This window comes from Mastigoproctus giganteus, chromosome 14 (genome assembly GCF_048544385.1).
Source record: "Mastigoproctus giganteus isolate SK-2022 chromosome 14, ASM4854438v1, whole genome shotgun sequence".
Lineage (NCBI taxonomy): Eukaryota > Metazoa > Arthropoda > Arachnida > Uropygi > Thelyphonidae > Mastigoproctus > Mastigoproctus giganteus.
In genome coordinates, this window is record NC_143588.1 from 91,021,467 (window position 1) to 91,031,935 (window position 10,469).

The 10,469-nt window shown below is 36.8% G+C and overlaps 1 protein-coding gene across 5 annotated transcripts in view; it reads right to left on the bottom strand.

The window, feature by feature from the left end:
* LOC150075344 (elongation factor 1-delta-like) overlaps positions 1–8,076 on the bottom strand; it is a 108,425-nt gene extending 100,349 nt beyond the window's left edge. For 4 of the 5 annotated variants that reach the window (XM_090389210.1, XM_090389209.1, XM_090389208.1 and 1 more), the window contains exon 1: positions 7,999–8,076. The gene's annotated coding sequence lies outside the window, so the exon portion shown is untranslated. The remainder of the gene's footprint in view (positions 1–7,998) is intronic. The other variant, XM_090389205.1, reaches the window with a different exon arrangement.
* Positions 8,077–10,469: the final 2,393 nt, after the last annotated feature.

A 10,469-nucleotide genomic window follows, 5' to 3' on the forward strand; every position in this document is an offset into this window, starting at 1 on the left:
CGAACGAACAGAGGGGTGAAGTGGAAGTGGTTATTTTTTATTTATTTATTTTATTTTTTTATTTTTTTTTTTATTTATTTATTTTTTTTTGGCTGATGCTGCATAAGCTTGCTTTCTTGCATCAAATGCCTCTACTAATGCTAATGCTAAAACCTGGAAGATAACGACGGAGATGGACAGATGAAATTCATGAGTTTGTGGGTAGTAAATGGATGGCCATTGCACAAAACAGAAGGAACTGGAAAGTTGCTGGAGAGGCCTTCATCCTGCAGTGGATTGAAAATGGCTGTGATGACTGTAGTATTATATAGCTGCGAGCGTGGTTTGACATGCCGTATTTATGAATGTTTGCCATTTATTTATTGCAATTAATATTCATATTTTCAATTTTGTTGATACTTGATACAGTACTTTAAAAAGAGAACTTGTAAATCTAGGCACTCGTTAAGCTGGAATTGCCTGTAATTCAATTTATCACAAACATAGAACACAGAAATAGTAGCTTTAGGATAGTGTAAGCAGCCTTTATCAGCTGATTGAGCACTGGAGAGTGGTGGTTTAATGTGTGTGAGTTGACATTGAAGTACGTAAGCAAGCAAGGTCAGGAAGTAGGGGTGAGTGGGGATCGAAGGATGACAAGGGAGTAGAAGAGAGTGGTCAAGAGAGGGAAAGGTGGGGGGAGAGGGTTGACGTAGGTGAATGGTGATGGCGACTGCCAAGCTCGCAAAGTATGAGAGTTTCAAAGATGGGGTGTATGCACGTGCCACGGTCTCTGCTGATTGCAGTTTCAGTGGCACTGACGTGCTGATTCTAACCACCAGCAGATCTTGAATTGGCACACATCAGGCAGCTTTGTTTGACTGGCTGGTAGTGATTATAGGGTATTGATGTGGGATTTACTTAAAGATGTAAGTACTGTCAAGGACAAAGGGAGAACTTTTGCTTATAAAAAGGTGACTACAATGGTCTCAGAGTTTTTAAATTCTAAGCAGTGGGACCAACTGACAATATTACAGTAAATTCTAAATGGGAAGCATTCAAGGAAGTAATCACAGAACTATGCTTCTTACACCGACTAGGGAAAACTGTTCAAGGCTTAGACCTAAATAGACATCAGATGAACTGACGAGACTTGTTACAGAAGAAAAATACATCATATGCATATAAACCATCAGGTGATACAGAAGCTTACAATAGATATAATCTAGTCTGCAGTATTATAGGGATGAGGATGTTCCAGAAGTAAATCAAATTCTAACAGGGAGCTAAATGATTTTATAATAACCAAGAGGAAAGTGGAAGAGAAATTGTTGAAGCTAAATGTAAAAAGGCACCTGGAGTGGATGGGATCTATCCAATTATATTAAGAGAGGTAGCAAAAGAGGCAAGCAAACCTTTAGCTATAATTACAGTGGCCGTTAAAAAAAAAAACATTTTTTCGCCACCTATTAAAATTCAGGGTGATTCCTGTAGATTTGACATTACTGAATTCAAATATGGCAACTATATTGCTGTAACACACACCAATTTTAAGGGAGAAGGGATTAAAGTCAAAAACTAAGTTTATAGTAAAAAGATTTCATATATTTTAAGAAAACGTTGCATACAGTACTAAATATTAAATAATGGGTCTGTTAACCTTATTCTATTTATAAAAATAGAATATCTGATAACAAAACACTTATTGTCGTTTTGTGCCTTTTATAATTATCTGTTGGTGTCTCCCATACAAGATTCCAACATATTTGGACTCCATTTTCCCTGGTATCTTTTCTCCATTTTAAAACTACCTTGAAATCTTTCACCATGTTCATTGCAAACCGCTCCCAATTCCCATTTAGACTTTTTTCCAAGAAAAAATCTAAATGGAAATGTAGGAAATGAAGCTTTAATGACATGTTGCATCCCAACTCTCTGTATGCTAAAATTAGCTCATTCACAATTTCACTGCAATTTTGTGATTTCTCATTGCCTAAAAAAAGTTCTGGCAGACTTTTTTTGAATGACTTGCAGGCTCTTATGTCTGGTGCATTTAATTTTTTAGTGAATTCCTCATCTTGGAATAGTTTGATTTGAGGATGCACAAAAATTTGCTCTTTTATCTTGGCATCACTGATTCGAGGAAACTTTTGCCTCAAACAGGAAAATCCTTCTCTATTTTCTGTCCATTACTTTCACAAATATTTTTAACAAAACTAGCTTGATATGCAATGGAGGTAAAGAGATTTTTGACCTATCCACCAAAGGAAAGGAGGATGTGCTACATTTTTCTGGCCTGGTGTAGTTTCTGAATGGTCTGGCCATTTTTTTACCCTGTAATGGCAATTCTTCACTCGGCTGTTCTACTCATAAAAAATAACAGTATTTAGTGTATCCACCTTGCAACCCAGTCAACATAGCTACCATGTTTTGGCCAAGACAGATATTCCATTTGTATTCTTGATAGCATATTTCTTGCAAAAGAACTTTAGCATTAGCATTAGTAGAGGCATATGATGCAAGAAAGCAAGCTTATTCACCCCTCCATTCATTCGAAATACCTATCCACCTGAGCCTTAAATTTGTTTAGGCTATCAACTTCAACAACAAGTGATGGAAGTCTGTTCCACCAACCAACTACCCGCTGGCTAAAGGCAAATTTCCACACATCTATCCTACATCTGTCTTTCCTCAATTTGAATTTATGTCCTCTCAGGTGATTATTCTGAGAAAGAGGAAGAATCCCATCGGCATTGAGCATGCTCAAACCATTCAAAGCCTTATACACCTCTAACAGATTACCTCGCCGGTGCCTAGTCTCCAGACTCTGTAATTTGCACAACTTAAGCCTTTCTTCGTAAGAGCAACCCTTTGTTCCATTCACTAATCTTGTAGGTTCTCATATGTGTCCTTTGTGTGAATGGTATAGACGGATACTTATTTCCATTATGGTGTAAAACTGCTTTCAAACTGACCTTGGATGAATCAACAAAAAGCCTCCACTGCTTGGGGACATGCTCCAGATGTAACTGTTTCATTAATTCCTAGACACTGTTACAATAAACTAAAGCACCATCCATGTAGTAATAGGTCATTATGTTAGATTCCTCTTCCCATAAAAAGACATCTTTACACCCTTTTCAAGATGATTCCACTGCTGAAGCTGTAATCTTAGTAACTGAGCCTTGGTTTTGGAGAGGTACAAATCTCTGACCAAATTGTTCAATTCTACCTGAGGGTTCTGCATCTTCTGGAGACTCTTTTTCCGATCCTGAATCAGTCAAATCCATAAGTTTCTGATGGCTTTGGCACTGTATTATCATGAGAAACCAGCCTTAGAGCAGAAGGTATGTTAGGATAGTCTACTTTATGCTTGGATTTCCCAGAAATATTGGTCATGCAAAAGTAACAATCATTTATGTGGTCTCAAGGTTCCTACCATATCACCAGAACTACCTCTCAGCCAGCCTGTTAATGTCCTTGAACATGGGCTACAGGAAATCTTTGGAGCCCATACTTTAACTTGATCTCCAAAACAGAGTCCATGGGCTTTTCTCACAAGTTGTGACAGTGGCTTCGGCTGCAATTTTAATACCACTTCTCCACAAATGTAGCAAAAGCTATCAGACCTAGTTTGGCAAGAACACGACATAATTCATGTATGGTTGAGGTACATGTGCATAAGAACACAATTAAGAAATTGTAGATTTTTATTTCTAATTTAAATACAGTTCACAATTTACACTTATGCACACAACACTTGTTTACAAACACATGTTCATTTTGTTCACCACTCGCTCTCTGAAACACACACACTTTTTGAAATACGAAAATGCTTGCATGGTGCAGAACCCACTTGTATATATATACCCGTAGATAAGTTTCTAGAAGGCTCACAATGTTTCTAGAGAACTCCCTTGAAAGTGTTAGAACCTTCCAGAAACATTCCAACCTCTCTTTCACACAATATTCTAGAACGTTCCAGAACATTCTCAAAGGTTGTAGAAAGTTCCAGAATACTCTAGAAGTCTCCCAAATGTTCTAGAAAAAATAAATAAAATATATAAATAGATAAAACAGATGGAAAATATGATTAAAGATTAAAGTCCTGGTTTTCGGTCGTTAACCTATGATATTTGAAAACTGATGTGACAAGTACTTTTGAAGAACATACGAGTTTTTGAACTTATTTCCTATGAGAAACTGTTGAAATTGTTTCAGGGAAGAAACTGATGCCGACCAGTGTTATAAGAGTATCCTTGGATTAAGGGGATATAATTTGCACAGTGCATAGGAATATTAATTCCTATGCACTGTGCAAATGTATCTCCAATTAACAAAGGAGGATCAAAGGGTGACATCAGTAATTATACACCTGTTAACTTCTGTTCCAGGGAAAATTATGGAAACACTGGCTAAAGAAGTAGTTCAGGATCATCTAAACAGGAATGCATTGGATGGAGCAGTCATATCTTACGCAGCAATCTTGTCTGGATACTATGATGCAGTAACAAAGGAAATGGATGCACAGAATAATTTTGGAATTGCATAATTAGACTTCAGAAAAGCTTTTGACACTATTCCACGAATTGGAATAGTGTCAAAAGCAGTGTGGAATAGTGTCAATTTGACACTATTCCACACTGCTCCACAAATTGAAGCAGTGTGGCATTAAGGGCAAGTTATAGATAAAACTACTTACTGCTATGGATAAAGGATGATTTTTTGCATGAGTATTAATAATGGCAAATTTTGAAAGAAAGCAAGTTATACAGCATCAGCCAAAAAAAAAATAATAATAAATAAATAAAAAATCCCATTTTTTATTTATTTATTATATATCATTATTTATTATATATCACGTATCCCTCAAATAGTTTGTCTAGTTCTTCCTTGAATTTATTCAAACTACCCACTTCCACAACAATGGATGGAAACTTGTTCTAGAAATCAACCACCCATTGGCTGAAGACAAACTTCAGTACAGTTATTCTACAACCATCCTCAATTTGAATTTATGCCCCCTCATGTGCACAGTCATTAGCATTAGGAGGGCATATGATGCAAGAAAGCAAGCTTATATAGCATCAGCAAAAAAAAAAAAAAAAAAAAACCCACCCTTCACATTTCACCCATCCATTCACTCCAAATGTCTAGTTCTGCCTTGAACTTATAAGTTGCTGACCTCCACTACAACAGATGGAAGTTTGTTCCAACTATCAACAACACGCTGGCTAAAGGCGAATCTCCACACATCTATTTTACAATTGTCTTCTGTCAATTTCAATTTATGCTCCCTCAGGTGAGTAATCTAAGCAAGAGGAAGAATCCCATTAACACTGAGCTTACTCAATCCACTCAAGGCTTTATACACCTCAATTAGATCACCTCGCAGTCTGAACAAAAGGAAGAATCCCACCAGCATTGAGTTTTCTCAAGCCATTCAAAGACAAACATCAATTAGATCACCTCACAGGTGCCTAATCTTCAGATATAATTTGCAGAACTGAAGCCTTTTTTGGTGAGGGCATCAATTTGTACACCAATCTCGTTATCCTTCAATGCACACAGCAGCAGACCTGTATGCAGTACTCAAGATGTGCCATAACCATTGCCTTGTACAGTGGGGTAATCTCCTCCTTACCCTTGTTAGTAACGTTCCTGTCAATCATTAACAAAACCCCATGAACTGTCCTGACAGCCTCCTGCACTTTTCAGAGTACAGTAAACCCCCGCTATTCGGAGGGGTTACGTTCCTGAGAAATGCCGCGAATATCAAAAACGCGAATACTGAGTTATGGCTCCCACAGTAATAAAGGGGTTCCGTTCCAAAGTATGAAATATATAGAAAAACTAGTCTAAAATTTTGTCTATGTATGTATTATATGTACCTTCATAATATGACTATGTACACAGACAGTACATAGTGAAAAATCGAAATGAAAATAAGAAACAATTTAATATTAAATGTAATATTTATTAGAAATTTCAAACCAGCGCCTTTGCTAGCTAAAAAACTTATCCCGCCAGTGCTATCAAGTTTCGTTAAAGTGTTGATAAAGGAGTTTTGCCTTTTCACGAATGATGAGTGAACTTAACGGAACTTTATTTTCAGTTTGGTCTTCTATCCACAGATTTAAAGCTTTTTCCATTTTTTCTAATCTAACATCACGAGTTACAGAGCAAATTTTTTAAGCAATTAGCGCGTTTTCACGGACACTTCGGCGGATTTTTTTCTTCCGATTTCTTGATTGATCGTACCGTTGACTCATTGATTTTATAATGTTTTGCCACTGAGGAGACATTTTCACCATTAGAAATTTTATCTAATAACTCAATTTTATTCGCTAATGTCATCACCTTCTTTGATCTTTTCACATTTCCCTTGTTATTCGTAGCCATATTTTTGTACGGGTTAACACACTCGAAAAAGTCTGTTTTACACTGCAAAACGGTAGATTTATCACTTTTGTAAGCATATCAATTAATAAATTGATAAATTTATTCAATTTATAAGCATATAAATTAAAAACAAACGACGAAACTTCCCATGGCAAGCGCATAACACATACCGAACAAGGATTAGCGAGAAACATCCACGCTCGCGATTTTGTCACCCCTCTCCCCCCACCCACTGAGTGCTGTTTTGACTTGGGAAGATAATTTTAGCCACGCCCATGTTTTTTATGGCTGAAAATGTTCACGGCGCTTTAAAATTCACATTTTTTTAGGTTTCATTTTATATTAAATCAGCGACCGCAAATATAGATACCGCGAATAGCGGGGGTTTACTGTACTTCGTGTCTGACTGTACAATTATCCCCAGGTTTTTTTCATTTTCCACTATCCCGAGTGTAGTACCACATAATCAGTATGTTAATCTGGGATTATCGCCACCCATATGCAGTACCTTGCATTGGAATAACAGACTATTAATTTAACGGCAGCTATAAGCTGGGGTGGAATTGATACTCGGGCCAACATCTATTATTTGGGTACCACTTGTCTCCACACAGTGGGCTTGGGAGTAGAACTGAGTGACTGTACAGTCAAGTTCTGTGATTGGACAATTATTGTGAAGGCATTTTGTTTCTGATTGTTTTGTGTCAGCCAGGAGGGGGCCGCCTAGCTTGTTTACAAACTAGTAGGCGAGACTTTTAGTCGAAGTGTGGAGTGGTACCCAAGATATGAATTTTAACCAATACTTCCTTCTCAAAGGAATTATGTCATTCATTCAATGCTGTAACTTTTCTAATTGCTCCAGTTCATTAGTTCCCACCAATGGTATAGGGAAGGGGTATAAGTAGTATTTACCATTTTACTACTTACATAGATGTTTTTTTTTTTTCTAGCAGGCTGCAGGGAACATCTGTCCATTTCTTCTAGCAATGTCATGTCTAATTCTTCCTTAAATTTATTTAAACTACCGACTTTTCGCAAAGGAAGTTAAAAAAAAAAAAAAAAAAGTCAGGAAATCCTACTGTAGTCTACTAACTCCCCACTCCCAAACACTATTACTGCCACATCACCTATTTGCTTATAATCACTTATGCAAAGTATGGCAACCACCCACTGGAATTTCAATGCCCAAGCCAAAAAGAAAATCATGATCGGCACCATACTTTCTTGGTTAACGACAAGCGACTTTAATATGATCGAAGCAACACAAGCTCATGGCGAATGTATCCCATTTGAAACCATATTTTGGGGAGTAGCAAATAGGGTAAAATATAGAATGAAACAAACATTTTACAAAAGAAATACAAAGCCACCAAATGATGCGACATTTTTAAAGAAAATTATCTCTATGAATACAGCAGTAATATATTTATAAATATTTTAATGATTTCGAACAATGCTAAAAATGTTGAGCATTGCGTGAAAGTGGTAATTAGAATTTTGCCGTCCTATAATTATTTTATTTGCAGAACCAAACTGATGTATTCGAAGATTATGAAACATTCCACAAAAACTGCACAAATCACACCGAACAATAGGCAAAAATTTGAGAGCACTCACCGGGATAGAGAAACTAACCACGAGGACAACACCAGAGGAGGCTGCAGAGTAAAATGAGAAACAAAATCAACCACCGAAACAGAAAAGGTGGAAACTTTAGTTCAGATCGATTTAGATGAATCTTAAATAAAGAGCAAATTTGTTTCCTAAAATGTGTTAAAATTAATGAAGTCTGAAACATTTTATGCACTCTGTATTTCATTTTCAATATTTAAGTATACAGTAATTGAAAGTGAATTTATATTATTTATTCTATAAAACAAACATAACTGCAATACAAAATATGCTCTCAATAATAGAAAGAAAAATACATTTTAAAAAAAAATTTTTTTTTTTTCAAATATCTGTTACTTTATTTACCCTATCTTCAAATTGAATAAATACTTTTTGTAAGGGTTAATCTGTGAATAGATATGGTGTCCTCGTGGGTAGCATCGTAGGTATAATCACCATACTTCCCGGGTTGAAAAGACCTGAGTTCGAATCCCGTTACGGACGCGCGAAACTTCATGGACCCTTTTCACAATATGGCTGATCTCAAGTAAGGGTGAATTGGTTTTTAATCCCACTCGAGTTTTTCGTCTCGCAAGCAGCAAATCGACCACAGAACACACACACACGCAATTTAAAGAGACATATTATAGAGCGCAATATGCCCTAAGATGCTGATTTGCCTAAAACCATAGAAATAGAGGAACAATAGATATTATGTCTCTATTTTGTTAAGAATAAAAATAATTACGCATGGGCAACATTTGCTTAATGTTATTTGGTGCTATTCTGAATTTATGAAGCTTTAATACCTTTGTTTGTGTTTAATGTTTTTTTTTTTTTTTTTTTTTTTGTAATAAAAGGAGCAGTTAAATGAGTTTTTATTTCAAAGACAGTCCCTAAAGTAGCCTTCGAAGGAATCATTAAGCTTTAATCACATGTAGCATCACAATTAAAAAAAAAAAAAATCCACATTATCTTGATCATAACGGGGCTGTAGCCTGATTAGTTTCTACCTGGGACTGCTCCTGCAGGGTTGTCCACCTCTGAAAAAAATTTACAGTATGACATTAAGGCAAGAAAATTCACCTTTATTTAGGACAGAGAAGTTTTTGTTTACTTAATACGAAGCTGGTTCAAAAGGATATAAGTGCTTAAATTTTAACGGCAAAATGTATTAAATAAAAAAAAGTGATGTCAAAACATTCGCCATAGTTTATTGTATATACTACTTAAAGTAGTGCGAATAAACTACAAATAATATAACTACTGTATATGATACAATTGCAGTCAGGTACAAAAGCCAGCACGTTCATCGACCAGACTGCTCTCCAATTCCTTTTTATCTTCAGTAAGTTATGGAAGTTGGAAATGCAGCCGACAAGATGTCTAGGACGGAGGAAGCCGATCCGTCTGTCTTGTCCTCCGACCTCGACCTGTCTGGCTTCAGGGTGCCTGCAAATAGCAAAAAAAATATATATATATAGAGGCTGGATTCAGTGTTGTTCCTTTGCTCATTACGTAGTGTCGAAGTCTATCACAGTATTATGTGCGGCCGTTTATCATTATTCCGCCTAACACAAGAACACCATCTCCACTGTAACTGACCCATTCATTCACGTTGGAAGGATGGTATTGCATTCCTTGTTGTCTCTAGGTGACATAACGTCTAGAACTTGTTTGTAGGCTAAAATCGGACTCATCAGAGAGCAGAACTGTATTCCATTTACAGAGTTCCAAGTCACCTGTTCATGGCACCAGTTTCGACGAGCTCTGCTATGGCTTGGAGTTATTGTGATTTTGTACTTTCTGCTGTGGCTTGGAGTTATTGTGATTTTGTACTTTCTGCTGTGGCTTGGAGTTATTGTGATTTTGTACTTTCTGCTGTGGCTTGGAGTTATTGTGATTTGTACTTTCTTGTGGTCTCCAGTGCCCTATATGCCAGAGTTATTTGGATTTAAGGTATTCTTGTTTTTTAAGACGGTCTCGAGGGTTTCCCCAATTTACCGCAGTAGCATCTAAAAAGCAAATTTGTCAAAGCCGGCAAGTGTGAAAAGTTTGTGTTTTATGTTGAGTGCCGGTGGCTGGCAACTTCGCAGCCAGAGGGCAGGGAACACCTGGTCCACTTCCCCCCCGACTCCCATCCCATGCCACGTGGGGCTTGCCAGGCACCACAAACAGTTAAAGACTCATACAGGGATAACAAGAAAACTTATCCCAATAAATAATGAAAAATGAAAAGGAAAGAACATAGCGTGAGAAGTAGGGGTAATGGTATGGATGGGAAAGAAAAGGAAAGAAGGGGATGAAAGAAATAGGCATCCCCAGAAGAGGAAGTCAGTAAGAGATTAAAGATTAAAAGATACTAGTGGACAAAGCTTACAGAGTTCGGTAACGCCACACAGCCAAATAAAAGTAAAACTAATATGCACATTATTTACAAAGCCAACAGTTTAACATTTCTCTCAACTAGAGAAGAA